Below are 15,937 nucleotides of genomic sequence, written 5' to 3' on the forward strand. Positions count from 1 at the left end.
TTGCTTAAGGAACATTTACAAAGCAAGACCTAAGTGGCTCGCATGCATTTCTACCCTTGTTCCTAAAACTTTACCAAGTTGGTAAAAAAAAAAAGTCCTTAAGTAACACTAATTCCAGAGTATTGTAATAAACAAAGTTTCTAGTTATTGCAGAATTCTTACATATCACAAAGTTTCTTAGTCAAAAAGGTGTTGTAACAGAATCTCACACTGGTAGCTGTAAGAGACTGATCACAGGAAAGATACTACTACTCTTGAATCCTTTTTATCTATTGTACGTAAACTTGCAATTTCTCAGCAAGCCAAGTTCATTGTTTAGAATTTACATAAATCAAACAAGTTCTTTTCCTGGGCTGATGAACTAGCCCATAGACATGGTTTATAGGGGTCTTGGCAATTTTACAAAACAAGGAGAAGTAACATGGATCTCAGGAAGGAGTTAATAGAAAAACCTTGGGCCTGTCTGCTATCTTTTGCCTTTGCTCTGAGCACAGTTATTCAAGGTCGAGGCTTTCTAAAAATCATGCAAAGGATTTTACAAAACTTTTCTTCATAAACTTATTTCCCTTTCTCAGAAACAGCTTACAATTTATCCTGATATTATTATTAATTCCTAAGTATTAAACAATTCTTAAATTTGATCATCAAACCTTTTCCACATAATTGAAGAAAAAAAAGAAAGAAAACTAAACATAGTTTTGTAAATACTAGACTTAAGCTTAATTAAAAATCTCATAAATTTCCTAAATGATAGCAAAACAATTAAAGACAAAATTTGGTAATTTATGATTTCTTAAATTATGACACTATAAAATATTATAAGACATGGTCAGTTAGAATGATTCAAAAGTTTTCTAACTCAGTACAATTCTTAGTCTAACAACATTTAGATTACAAAAGAAATTGCTTTTCTAACAACACAGATGATACAGTTGCTTACCAAGTTATGCAACAAGGAAAATTTTAGAAATATAACAATATAATAAACAATTATCATCTATTTAAACTTTAAAGCCAAAACCAATTAATCACCATTCCGGTGGCTTTACCTCAGTCAGATGTGATTCCAAATTGCCTGATACAGAGAATCACTCACCTCACAATGAAGAAAATTCACATAAAATTAATGAATATGAAGCAATTATATTCAACTTAAAGTAATCTATATTCAAATCGCATTTATTTTATGCCGAGCATTGTGCTAAGCACCTTTATAATCATGCGATCTTTGTAATATCCCTGGGAATGAATTCCACCACCATCCCCTTATTGAACAGTAAACTTGAAGTAAATAGAATTTTCTTGGGGCTATATAGTTAATAAATTTCTCAATGCCAAATAACAATATGCACTTTTAAAAAATTATTCAAATATACATTTCTAAGTTCCATTTTTCTTGGGAAAGTTTTACAAACAGTTTGGAATCACACATAATTAGGTCAGTTTAAAATGTGCTGGGCCAGTATTCTAACTACTTTTGGTCCAGGTAAAAGGGAAGCCTAAGGAATTTGAGTCATTGCTAACAAGGTATAGTCAGTTTTCCCCTTCAGGCAGAGGAGTTTGATAGTTAATTGAACAGTAATAATAATAACTCACAATAATCAACATCTTTACCCTAATCAACACCCATATAAGATTTAACAGAACCCACCCACAAATCTAGCCCGAAAGGTGGGAATTCCTGGTTTTCTAAATGGCAGTTATAAAACATAAGAAGACAGGGTTATCAGGGCTGAGAAAGTAACTTAACCAGTTTTACACAATTGTTTTCAATTTTTAGTTTCAACAAAATTCTGATTAAAAATTACTTTGTCTAACACTATTTTTAGCTCACAACATTCACTCAAGGTTTACAATATATGAGAATTTTACTACAATTTAGAAGTACAATAATAATACAAACAGAAAAATTTCAGATGACATTAATTGCATTCCCAAATCATTACATTTATTGGGCTTACCAAGCATAGAGGTTTTTCTTCTCTCCCCACAGTTGCAGAGCTTGGCTGTGGACTGGGGGTGCTGGAGCCAAGGATTTGGGAAAGGGGAGGGAGACTAAGGACTGGGGAGTGCTGGGAAGCTGTAGAGTCCAGCACCTGGATTAAAGGTCTGAGGAGTCATTGAGGAGGGTCCCTGAGGAGTCTTTGCTTCCTGATAGGGGTTGCTGGACTTTGGGAAACTTGGAGCAAAAATTCCAGGTTCCGGTGGTGTGGGAGCAAGGGGTTGGGGGCTTAAGAGGAGAGGTTCCTCTGCTTGCCTAGAAGTGTGGACGTCAGGACGCCCAGGGGTCCAGGGCTGTTGTCAGTGGGGTATGAGAGGGCAACAAAGTAGCAAAGTAGAGAACAGGGAGTAGAGCTTTTGTTGCAACATGCATTTTAATTTTTGCAGTTTCAATGTTGTTATAATTTAATTTACATAGAGACTTTAGGTGAAAAAACATCAAAATAAAGGGCCTAAAAAATAAGAAAAAGCAGCTAGTAAGTGGGACAATTATTTCGAAAAGGAGCCAACATCTCTATTGTATATTCACAGCTGAATCACTTTTTAAACTTTCCAAGTAGAGAACTTAGGAAGAACACAGCAAGCTAAAAATATATATCTATTGAGATAATTCCTATTCTAAGAAGTATTTTTTGTTTCTCAGGAATACAGTAACAGTCTTTCCGGTCAAATATGTTCAGATTGGCTCTCATTCTCTGCTTTTATTTCTCTATTTTGGAAGCTTTAAGCCACTTGTTTCAAACTCAAATAGGAATGAGGGTCACTAAATTGCACATAAGGATCTCTGTAGTTGTATATAAAAAAACTACTTAATAATTCTATTTATTTATTTAATACCTTTATGTTATTAAGTATTTTCCAATTCTGTTTATAGGATCATTACTAAAGTTCTTAATTCTAAAAATTGGGAAAGCACATTCTAGATTTTTTAAAGTCCTTTTTCCAGTTTTTTTTATTTATACTAGTCTCATGGTGATTCTTATTAACCACACAAGAAATAAAACATCTTTGTATGTACTTCTGACATTGAGCTGGAATTCTTAACTCCCCAAAGGAGTCTACAAATAGATTGGAGGGGGATATAGAAAAAATATATATATCTTTTGTCATTTAAACTGAATTTTCTTCACATTCATAAGTGTATTATTATTTTGAAAAAGGTTTCATATGCTTCACCAGATTATCTATGGTTAACAGAATCTGCTAAAGAATTTTTAGCTGCTCTAACATTTATTGCAGCCCTGAAAAGATCTTAATAGTTCTAATTTTAACTCGAGTAAATTTTACTTCTGTGTCCACTCCTTTAAAACTTTTTTGAAAGTGAGAACCTTGAATCCTCCAGGCAAGGTGAGTGGGACTCTGGAAAAGATCCAGTGGCACCTTGTCCCTTCTCCCCCATGCTGGGAAACTCAAAGTGTCTCTTTTTCAGATCTATGTATTTTGCAAATTTGCCTTAATGCCAAATAGTATAATAAATTCTGACTTTATCTTAAACATCAAATTTAGGAGTAACACATCTCACTTAACTCTAAGGGGAAAAGATCTCTGTTTTCTTTCTCTCTTCACATTCCAAATTTGGCCAGAATTGGAATGAAGGGAAAAAGAAAGAGTATTTTCTTATTTCAACAACTTTACCAACAAAGAGTCAGATAACATACTCTCTTCACACAGAGACACATAACACAAAACAGATACAGACAGAAAATGACAGGATGTACAAAAAGGATTTCTAGAAATCCAGCATTTTTCTTTTCCCTTTCTACTTTGGTAACTCCCAATTAGCTAGTCTACCCCCTAGTGGGTTATTGTCATCCATCCCTGGACTGAGGCTCACAAGATCTCTCCCCAACCCCAATATCATGCTTAATTGTTCTTTGTACCATAGGAACTTTTCCTTCTGGAATAAGACATATTTTTAAAATGTCCCATATGGAAAAGGCTGACATTGGGAAGTGTTCTGGTCCATCTTCCCTTAATCTTTTACTCATTCGTTTTCTGATAATCTCCCATCTTTCTAAATCAATTGTACCTTCTCGTTTTTTTGCTCTTCTGTTATACAAAAAGCTCTTTTTGTTACAATTTTTCTTAATACTTGCAGATATAGATCCCTATCTTTAAATTGTATCTGTCCCATAGTTAAATTTTCTATATCTATTTTTCTAACTCTCTAAATCGCTAAAATTTCTATAATCCCCCAGTAAGCCTAGTAGAGTAATCCTCTGACCTCTTATTTGAATATGCTCCGGAGCCTGTATTGGTAAGACATTACTTCATCTCTGAAGTCCTCAACTTGTCCCTGTTCCTGGTGCCAACTGTGCCCGCAGTGGTGTGAATATATGATGAAGTAATTGACACAAAAAGACAAAGACATGGAGCTAGGCGAGTCGTATAGTCAGGCTGTAGACTGATTTTAATGGAGTTACTGACAGTATTTTATACAGGTTAATTGCTGAGTCATCCAGACTTCAAAGAAGAGTACAATAAAGCATTGGTTAAGTTTTTTATCTCCTTGATTCTAGGAGTGAGACACTATTTTTCCTCAAGGTTAACCAAATTGAAACATTTATGTTCTCTCACATATAGATAACCAGACTGAAACATTTCTGTCATCTCCCATGTGGGTAATTAGCTACAAAGGCGGGTTTTCTTTGCCAGGTCTTCTTATCCTAAAATTGATCTTGCCGTGCATAGACCCATTCTCAATTGACCCTGCCTTGCAGAGGTCTAAGAGGCCTAAACAGGATATAGCTGGCTTCCCACACCCACCATCATCAGCGCCTATGCTCCCACCATGACGAACCCTGAATGAGGTCAAAGAAAAATTTTATGAAGACCTGGACACCCTCATCATCAATGTGCCAAAAGAGGACAAGCTTATAATTCTGAGTAACTTTAATGCTAGAGTAGGCTCAGACTACCAGACCTGGCAGGGAGTCCTTGGGAGGAATGGAGTTGGAAACAGCAACAGCAACGGTCATTTACTACTGAAGACTTGTGCCTCTCGTGACCTCATCACCAACACTGTCTTCCATTTATCTAAATGCAATAAAACTTCACGAATGCATCCTCACAGTGAACATTGGCATTTAATAGACTATGTCATTGTGAAGAGAAGAGACAGACAGGATGTGAGAGAGATGAAGGCACTTTGTGGTGCAGAGTGCTGGACTGATCACAGACATCCTTTCCAAGCTAAATATTCATATTCAACAAAAGTGGTAGCCCCAAGGCAAGATGACGACCAGAAGGATTAATATCAACAAATTAGAGCTCTTCTCTGAGTGGGAACAGTTTGTTGCTAACTTGGAGCGAAGGTTGAGCCAACACACAATTGGCAACAGTAGAGCAGAAGAGGAGTGGTCAGTTTTCAGAGATTTGGTGCATCACACTACATTTACTCCTCTGGGTCAGAACACTAAACATCAAGAATTATTTGATGAAAATGATGGGGAAATTCAGAAGCTGCTAAAAGAAAAACAAGAACTTCACAGCGTTTATCAGTAGGATAGTTCATCTGTCTCTGAGAAGCCAACATTTAACTCCATTAAAAGTAAAGTGCAAGCAAAGCTTAGAAAGATGCAGGATTCTTGGCTTAGTAAGAAAGCAGACAAAATTCAGTTTTATGCTGATAGTGATACTCCGAAGCTCCTTTATGATGCCCTGAAGGCTATTTATGAGCCAAAGACATGTGGTGCATCTCAACTATTCAGTGCTGATGGAGGCACATTGATTAGTGATGAGGACATGATCCTGGAGAGATGGGCTGAACACTTCCATAGTGTTCTCAACAGATCATCATCAATCAATGTTGAACCATTGACTGTTTACCTCAGGGTGAAGTCGATTCCTCTCTAGACAAATTTACAACTGAAGAAGATGTTTTGAATGCCATTAAGCTCTTCTCCTGTGGCAAAGCACCTGGTGCTGATTCTGTTCCCACTGAGATTTACAAGGTGGGGGTCCATTGCTCATATAAAAGCTGACTGACATTTTCTGGGTTCTATAAGAGGAGTTTAAGGATGCCTCCACTGTCTATCTCTATAAAGATAAAGGAAATAGGTTGTCCTGTGACAATCACAAGAGGCGGGGAGTCTCTCTCTTAGTCATTGCTGTCAAGATTCTTGCCACAGTCCTCTTTAATAGGCTGATCTTTCAGATAGAAGATAGTCATCCACCTGAGAGCCATCGTGGCTTCAGAAAGGGCTGAGGAACAGATGGTATGGTGTTTGCTGCCTGACAACTCCAGGAGAAATGCCAGGAGCAGAACAAATGTCTGTACACAACATTCATTGATCTAACCAAGGCCTTTGATACTGTCAGTCATGAGGGCTTATAGAAAATTATGTCAAAATTTAGTTGTCCAGAGAAGTTCATCAGTCATCAGTATTGTATGTCAACTTCACAACAGCATACTTGCTTAGGTTCTGGATAATGGGCAATGCTGTCGGTGCCTTCCCAGTCACCAATGGAGTGAAGCAAGGCTGTGTGCTCGCTCCCATGCTTTTTAGCATGATGTTTTCAGCCGTGTTGTCACATGCTTTCAATGAGGATGAACATGGCATCAAGGTCAGTTACCGCACTGATGGTATATTCTTCAACTTGAAAAGGCCACAAGCCAAGACCAAAGTGCAGGGGTGTTGGTGCATGACTTTCTGCTTGCAGATGATGGTGCACTCAATGCAGCCTCTGAAGCTGAGATGCAACAAAGCATGGATAGATTCTCTGCTGCTTGTGCTAATTTTGGCCTAACAATTAACACCAAGAAAGCACAGGTGCTTCACCAGCCAGCACCACACCAGCCACACATAGAACCATCAGTTATAGCAAAGGGAGAAGTTTTGAACAGTACAGATAAGTTTACTTAGCTTGGTAGGATTACTTTCTAGGGATGTATACATTGCCAGATCTAACTCAGTGTTTAAGAGGCTCTGAAGGAAAGTGTAGGAGAGAAGATATATTAGACTAACCACCAAACTGAAGGTCTACAGAGCCATTGTGCCAACCTCATTGTTGTACGCCTGTGAAACCTGGACAGTGTACCAGTGTCATGCCAGGAAACAGAGTCACTTCCATCTGAATTGTCTTAGGGAGATTCTGAAGATCACCTGACAGGATAAGGTACCAGACACTGAGGTTCTTTCTTAAACTAAACTGCCAAGTATTCAAACTCTGCTTCAGCGAATGCAAATATGATGTGCTGGCCATGTTGTTCGAATCCCAAATATTCACTTGCCAAAAAGACTTTTATGGAGAACTCACACAGGGCAAGGGTTCATATGGTGGTCAGAAGAAGCAATACAAGCACATTCTCAAGACCTCTCTTAAGACCTTTGGAATTGATTGTGTGACATGGGAGACACTAGCACAGGATGGCTCAGCATGGTGTGTCCGCATCAGAGAAGGTGCTATGCTCTAGGAGCAAAGCAGCATTGAAAAAGCTCAAAGGAAATGCAGGATGCATGTTAGGAGTATTCACCCCAAATGTTCACACAGACTTGGGTGGGGGAAAAATGACATCTTTATTTTCATAACCTCCAAATGAAAATAGCATTTCTTTCACTTGTGAATGTAGGCAACAAACTGTCAGTCTGAGACAGGATTCGTAGACTTTGCTAGTCTGAGGAAAGGGTCCATGACATCAAAAAGGTTAAGAATTCCTGGTCTATGTGAACTTTTCCTGACCTCCTCAGCTGCTAGTGTCCACCTCCTAACCTGTATACATTTTGCCTTCCTTCTGTATGTTGTGTTGTTGTTAAGTCATTTCAGTTGCATCTGACTCTCTGTGACCCCTTTTGGGATTTTCTTGGCAAAAATACTGGAGTGGTTTGCCATTTCCTTCTCCAGCTCACTTTACAGATGAGGAAACTGAGGTAAACAAGGTTAAGTTACTTGCCCAAGGTCACACAGCTACTAAATGTCTGAGGCTGGATTTGAACTCAGGTCCTTCTGACCCTAGGGCCAGTACTCTATCCACTGCACTACCTAACTGGCCCCGTATTCTGTATGTACCTGTATAGAAAATCATAAGATCACAGTGTAATCATGGCTGGAAGTTAGAGGCATTTGGCCAAGGGCAGAACTAGCTCTGAGCCCTACTCTCACACTTTTCCCCACATCCTCACTTCAGAGATAACTTCCTCTTTAGCAGCCAACCTAAGCTCTGAGAAAAAAGTTTCACCTTAACACTCCTGATGACTCCAGGGAGTGCAGGGAATCCATGACGGTCCAAATTCGCATGGCTTCATCTTTTCCTTTCTTTGGGGGTATTAAAATAATATTTATAAACAAATCTCTTTGGTTTGTTTCAAGCCCCCAGCTGGGCAAACTCCAGCAATTTAGAAAGAAAGCTTCCTTCTTTGTGTCTGTTGTCAGCCATAACCTCCCTCTCAATTGCCCTTGAGCAAATGAAATATATGCAGATCACCATGCATTGGGTTAACTGCATTTTTATCTTGATACTTGCTTTTAGAGACTCGGTGGATGGCAATATAAAGTATACATTTTAAAGAAACAGATCTAAGTTCAGAAGACACAAACATACTCTTCTTGGAGTGGAAGGAGAGGGGATTTTCATTCTTTGTAGGCTCCAGCAGACAAGGACAACAGAGTTTTATGCTGAAGCTCAGGATGGTCCAGTCCAGCCTCTCATCCCCGATTAGGAAGGCAGCTACAGTAGCAGGAGTGGAGGTGGTAACAATACATCTAGGCTCCCTCTTGGTCACCCCAAAGAGAAGCTGACTACCTACCATCCAGCTGCTGATCACCCCTGTGGCTGAAGCACTTTGGCATCCCTGCTATGGCAGGGGGGAGCTGGCATTAGCCCCCTTACTTTCATATACCAAAGAAGGAATGCGCTCTGGGCTCTTGACCGACTTAGTCCTCAGCGGGCTTACACACAGTTCCTGCCTCTCCTAAGGTTTCAGCTCTCCCTCCCATTCTTTCAGGACAAGAATGAAGAAGTCTTTTCCTGGGGGCAGTACCAGCTCCATGATTCCCAGAGACTTAAGTAGACAACCGTTAGGGGCAGATTTGCCAGTAGTCACCGGTGTCTCTCCAATGTCCTGCTATAAAAAGGCCCACAAATTCAGAGGCAGAAAGGACCTTAAACATCTTTAAGACATATTGTCTCCCCTGTAAGAATGTAAGCTTCTCTTAGAGAGGAGCATGGGAAGTCTTATATGAACAGATGCAAAGAGAAGTAAGTAGAACCAGGGAAACAAAATATACAATGACTACAACAAAGAAAATAGAACAACCACAACAAAATTGAATCCTGTGAAATTATAATGACCAAGTTTGCCTCCTCAAAAAAGATATGAAAGGAAACCTCACTCCACTTCTTTGCAGTGCTAGGGAGCCACGGGCACAGAATACTATCTATAAGGTGAGCCTTTTTAATAGCTTGGTTGATTTTGTTCATTTGGGGGGGGGTGGGGGTTTATTTCTCTTTTTATTTTTTGTTATTAAAAATGACTCTCTGGGAGGAAGAGGAGGAGGAGGAGGGATGGATATGGTGGGAAATGTGAATAGTATAAAAACCAAAAGATATCAATAAAATGTGCTTTTTTAGAAAAGGAATGGAAGCTCTTTGAGGACATAGACAATTTTCATAGCACCATCACATATTAGCATATTGAGTGATTTTAAAAGAAAATCTGAGAAGGGGCTCAATGGTCAATATCTCTTCACCATAGACAATCTGAAGGCACAGATTATCTCTTGTGGGGAGGGAGGGCGGCCTCTAACTGAAGCATGTTTTTTAAAAAAATGAATATTTTTCCATAAAAAAAGATAATAGAGAAATAATGGTGCTACAAAAATTAGATTTATACCAAATTCCTTCAGGATCCTGAAGATTACAAGCACTATGTACTTCCTTGGTGAGATGCAGTTTGGGATGGAAAGGGACACTCGAAAGGCTTTTTGAACATTTCTGCAAGGTTACTCTAACTCTCAATAAATAAATAGTAATGGTAGTACACTATGTATCCTTAGTCTTGGGACCTGTTTTTGATTTCTTTTTGGACGTTATGCATCACAGGATCAGGAAGTCTGGGCTTTGGGCTCCTCTTGTGAGTGGTCAGGCTAAACCCTTAACCATGAGTTGCGGTTAGGAAGACATTAAAAGATGTGCTGGTTCTTCTGTGTTCTGCCCTAATCAGATCACATCTGGAGGATTTTGTTCATTTCTGGGAACTACATTTTAGAAAGGGTGTCGATATTCTAGAGAGTGTTGCGGAAGCCTCTTCTTCTAAGAGATGTAACAACAGGAATATTATGACCATGTCCTGGTGTGAAGCCTGTCCTGAATGAAGGCATTGCCTCGTTGTCCATGAAAAACCTTATCAGTCTCCCTTAAATAGAAAATTTAACCAACGTGTGTGTAAATACATCCCTGCTTAGTCCATCAAATTGCATTGTGGATTGTGGGGTGAGATGGGGTTGTCACTTCTACTTCCAGGCTTCTAGGGGTTACCCTATTTAATTCACAGCACCAACAGCATCCTGTCTTCTACAACACCTCCAGCGCTCATTCATCATATTTTTTCTCATCTTTGACAATTTGCTGGGTGCCGAGTGGTACCTCAGAGTTCTAAGGTTTTTTATTTCTCTTTTTTTGGGGGGGCAGGGCAATTGGGGTTAAGTGACTTGCCCAAGGTCACCCAGCTAGTACATGCATCAAGTGTCTGAGGCTGGATTTGAACTCAGGTCCTCCTGACTCCAGGGCCGGTGCTCTACTCACTGCGTCACCTAGCTGCCCCAATTTCTCTTGTTAATGATTTGGAACAATCTTTCTCATGATTATAAACAGTTTTCAATCCTTTTAAGAGCTGTTGGCTAATGTTCTTGGTTTATTGATTGGGGAATCAATCAGCAAGGATGTATTGAGTGCCTACTATGTGCCAGGCACTGAGTTAGGCAAAAATGAAAGTTTTCTCATCTGCAAAATGAGGATAATAATAGCACATACCTCCCAGGGTTGATGTGAGGATCCAATGAGATACTATTTGTAAAGTTTAGCATAGTGCCTGACACATAGTAGGAGCTTAATAAATATCAGACATTATTATTGTTTTTGTTGTTAATAGTAGATCTATGATCAAGAAGTTTGCGTTCTAACAGGTGATGACACTACACACCCAGTGCCTGAAACACAGTAGGTGCTATATAAATATTGGTTGATAGTAGTAGTGGTGGTGCTGGTGGTGGTGGTGGTGGTGGTAGCCCCTATGATCAAGGAACTTACTTTCTAACAGGAGATGATATTCGTAAAGCACTTAGTACAGTGTCTGGTATACAGTAGGCGATATATAAATATTTGGTAGTAGTAGTGGTGGTGGTGGTGGTGGTAGCCCCTATGATCAAGGAACTTAATTTCTAACAGATAATATTTGTAAGGCACTTAGCACAGTGCCTGACACATAGTAGGGTGCTATATAAATATTGGAGGAAGGCCAGTGCAAGTTATGGACATGGGAAGCGGCACACTGGGTATAGGAACGGCTAATTGGTGGGCATGGCTGTGCTGTAGCATCCATGAAGGGAAGGAAGATGTAAGGAAACTGAAAAGACAGGAAGAGGCCAGGTTGGGAAGAGCTTAAATGTGAAAGTGGGGATTTTATATCTGATCTCAAAAGGAAGGGAGATCCACAGGATGTATGGAATAGAAAGGTAACAGGATCAGATCCGTGTGTGAGGAAGATCACTTTGGCAGCCGTGTGCAGGAAGGATTGAAATGGGGAGAGACTTGAGGCAGGGAGACACCAATTGCAATTGTCCAGGTGAGAAGTCTCAAGGACCTGAATGAGGTTGGTGGTTGTATTAACAGAGAGAAGTGGACTTAAGACAAGAGATAGAAATTAATGGATGTCAACCGATTGATTTTGTCAGTCATTGACTCTGATACAAGGTGACCCTGTTGGGGGAAAACATTGGAAAGTGATGATCCAGAAATGATTCCCATGCATTTGGCCACATGGCCCCCTTGCCTCCCTTCTCACCTCCACCTCTAAAAATCCAAAACTTGCTTCAAAGTGCAGTCAAGGGCCACCTCCTATTCCAGCCCTTCCTCACTCCTCCAGTTATTAGCACTCTCTTTCTGGAACCTGTTCAATTGTTTCAGTTGTGTTTGACTCTTTGGGACCTCATTGGGGGGTTTTCTTGGCAAAGATACTGGAATGGTTTGCTCTTCTCTACTCCAGCTCATTTTATAGTTGAGGAAACTGAGTCAAAATGGGGTTAAGTGACTTGCCCAGCATCACACAGCTAATAAGTGTCTGAGGCTGGATTTGAACTCGGATCTTTCTGACTCCAGCTCGCATGTTCTATTCATCGCACCATGTAGCACCCTGTTTCTGAAACTATTGTGTATACATTTGGTATTTAATTTATTCACGTGTAGCCTCTTGGTAGAATATAAGAACCTTGAGGGCTATAAAAGCTAGGCCATCTTTATCTTTAGATCCCTAGTACCCAGTACCAATACATATTAGGATGCTTAATCAACATGTGTCAAATTTAATTTATTTTAATTTGTTGTTGAAAGAGTGTTTGGGCATAGGACCCTTTCTGGAAACACATCAGTCGCCCACTTTCAGCTAAAATTGAATCAGACTAAGCACTTCTGCTTTGTGGAGCAAGAAGCTTCTCAGAAAGTGGATGTTGGAACTTGGAGCATCCCTTTTCTTCAAACTCACTGTTCCTCTTTCAGGGATGGTGTTGCTTCTCCATCCATGAACTTCTCCATACTTTTTCATGTGGCTGCATGACGAAAGGATCCCTTGTTACTAAAGTTCCACCCTCTTACCTCTCAACCCGGAAATCTCTTGCATCATCTCAAAAGCTTCTGTCTGACCTCGGGGTCCTTGCGTCTCTGATGGCTATTACAGGAAATCTCTTGTTTTCCTATCTACCCAACTCATCCATTCAACTTAATGATAACGGCTCCCCAGGACCAGGAGAACACTGTACACAGTAACAGCCACATTGTGCAATGATCAGCTTTGATAGACTTAGCTTTTCTCAGCAATTCAAGTATCTAAGACAACTCCGAAAGATTCATGATGGAAAATGCCATCCACATTCCGAGAATGCAGATCGAAGTACATTTGTTCTTTTTTGTGATTTTTCCCTTTCGTTCTGATTCTCCTTTCGCAACATGACTAATGTAGATATGTATTTAATATGATTGTACATGTATAGTCTATGTCAGATTGCAGGCCATCTTCAGGAAGGGGGAAGGGAGAGAGGGGAAAATTTAGAACTCAAAATCTTATAAAAATAAATGTTAAAAACTACAAATTAATTAATTTTTTAAAAGAAATTAAAAACAAAGATTAAAAATTGTTTTTTCATGTAATTGAGAAAAAATATAACAAAATAATTCTTTGAAAAAATGATAACAGTTTATATCCTTTTATTGAAGTCATCTCAGAAAGGTGTTTCTTCCTCAAACCACTAGGAGATTGGGAAGTGTAATTATAAAAAATAGTTCTCCTAAAATCTGCTCTTGTCACTTTCCTGCTCCATAAACTTCAGTGACTCCCTATTTATTACCCCTAGGCCCAAACATAAAGTCCTCTGTTTGCCATTTAAAGCAGATCCCAAGCTGCCTTACCAGCCTCAGCACACTCTGTGATCCAGGCATGTTGGCTTGCTTGCATGATGATGAAGATGATGCCAATAGCTAACATTTATAGAGTGCCTACTAGGTGCCAGGCACTGTGTAAAATGCTTTACCAATATTACATTTGATCTTCGACACAGCTCTGAGAACCAGGTGCCAATTATCACCATTTTGTAGATAAGGAAACTGAGGCAGCCGGAGGTTAAATTACTTAGTCAGGGTTACACAGCTATTGAGTGTCTGAACTCAGGTCTTCCTGACTCTAGGACAGGTGCTCTGCCCACTGTGCCCCCTAACTCATCTTACTATTATTTCTGTCTCTTTGCACCAGCTGTGCCCCGTGCCTGAAATGTTCTTCATCTTCACCTTCACCCCTTAGAATGTCTACCACTTTTCAAGACTCACTCCAAGGAATCCAGCATCAGATTCTTGCTAGTTGTGTGACCCTGGGCAAGTCACTTAACTCCCATTGCCTCAAAAAAAAAAAAACCAACTCACTTCAAGGGCCACCTTCTATACGAAGTCTTTTCAGATCCCCGCAGCCATTTACATGTTCCCCACCAAAACTGCCCTGGATTTATTTTCTATTGACCTATATGTTGTCTTCTCTAACTGAATGTAAAGTCTTTGAAGGCAGGGAATGAATCACTTTTGTCTGTCTGTCCGTAGCATTTGGACCAGTTGATGGTGTGTAGTGTGTATTTAACAAGGCTTGCGGATTGATTGATTCCGATTTTGTAGATGAGGACATTGAGGCTCAAGAAATTGACTTCACCAAGATCACACAGTGAGTAAACAGAAGGGTCTGGGCTTGAATTCAGGACTTCTGGCTCCAAGTCCATCACTGGCCATTCCATTATTAATAGAAACATTCTTCTCAAACTTTTTGGCTTCAGGACCCCTTTATACCCTTAAAAATGGTTGAAGACCCTTCCCCCAAAAGCTCTTGTTTTGTGGGTTATATATAGAGATACCATATTTGAAATTAAAACACCTTAATATTGTTATGAAACTAGTTTTCAACTCACAGATTCCCTGAAATGGTTTTAGGGGCCCCCAGTGTTCCCTGGACTATACTTTGAGATCCTCTACATTCCACTATTCAGTTTGCCCTCAGTGTGACTGAGATGTGCTATCAAATTTATCTTATCCAATACATGGCTGCAATTTTCTGGCAGATGACAGCTAAAGAAGGTAGTTTTGTGGGCCAGGGAATTGGTCAGAGATCCTTCCAAGGAGTCAGATGTGATAGAGGTCGTGGGGAGCTTCCCTATTCAGCTTAGAAAGGCCCCGCAGAGGAGCTGGGGTCAGAGAATTTGAGAGTTGAAAGCCAAAGCTTTGCCCAATGTGGGGCATGAACCCATGACCCTGAGATTAAGATTCTCATGCTCTACTGAGTGAGAGCTACTTTAGTCAGCCTTCTCATTTAGAGAGGAAGAAACTGAGTCCCAGGTAGGAACAGTTTTTTACCCAAGGTCGCTAATCAAGGTAGCTTAGAACTGATACTCCACCTCAAGTCTTCTAACTTGTTCCAGTTCTGCCCCCCCCCCGTGCTGTGCCTATTTCTCCATGTGACAGCTGTCCCTTCCCACTGTTCTCCTGACATGCTAGGAATGCATGTACCTGCAGTCAACTTTTGTGATGATGCTTATATGAACATTATGTAAATCAAGAGAACCTGGGTTCAAATCCTGCCCTTACTAGCTGTGTGGTGGCTCCTGGGCAAGTTCTGGCAATACATCTCTCATTAAGGCCCCCCTCTCCTCTGATACTGCCAGCCTCCTGGGACAGGCCCTTATCACCTGATGTCTGGATCACCGCAGTAGCTGCCAGTGGTTCTGCCTGCCTCAAGTCTCTCCCCATTCCAGTCCATCCTCCTCTCAGCTGTCAAATTGATTGATCTTTCTAAAATTCTAAGAGGCCTATTCACTGAATGGGAGTTGTCCCACTCAAGGTGAGAACTTGAAAAGACCTTGGCTTAAAAAGGCCAAGGTCTCCCAGTGCATCCTGGGCCATCTCCAGTCATCCAGATTCATATCTGGCCTCTGGATCCAGATGGCTCTGGAGGAGAAGGTGAGGCTGGTGACCTTGCACAGCCCTCCTCACTTAAATCTAATTCAATTGCATCATCTCCCTGATGTCACGGTCCTCTTTGAGAATGAAGGACAAAGGACAACGACGATGGGCAACGAGAGCTAAAAGCTCCGAACTTCTGCCCTTGGGAGACAGGCTTTGTCATCTAGATTAGGATCAGAACGTTCTGGATATGATAAACTAGTAGAATGGAAGATCATGCCAAGAAATTTAGAG

Source organism: Trichosurus vulpecula, chromosome 1, assembly GCF_011100635.1.
Source record: "Trichosurus vulpecula isolate mTriVul1 chromosome 1, mTriVul1.pri, whole genome shotgun sequence".
In the NCBI taxonomy this organism is placed as follows: domain Eukaryota; kingdom Metazoa; phylum Chordata; class Mammalia; order Diprotodontia; family Phalangeridae; genus Trichosurus; species Trichosurus vulpecula.